Source organism: Lupinus angustifolius, chromosome LG03, assembly GCF_001865875.1.
Source record: "Lupinus angustifolius cultivar Tanjil chromosome LG03, LupAngTanjil_v1.0, whole genome shotgun sequence".
Taxonomy (NCBI): Eukaryota; Viridiplantae; Streptophyta; class Magnoliopsida; order Fabales; family Fabaceae; genus Lupinus; species Lupinus angustifolius.
The window spans coordinates 23,179,708-23,179,908 of NC_032011.1; positions in this window are offsets into that span (position 1 = coordinate 23,179,708).

Sequence of the window (201 nt, forward strand, 5' to 3'; positions counted from 1 at the left end):
CCTAATCCACTTCCTCATCCTCATTCTCGTCCTCATCCTATCCTTATCCTCATTCTCGTCCTCATCCTATACTCAACCTCCTCGTCATCCTCACCCTCATTCTCGTCCTCATCCTATATTCCTCCTCATCCTCATCCTCTTCCTCATCATCACCCTCATCCTTATCCTATCCTCGTCCTCATCCTCATCCTATCCTCATCC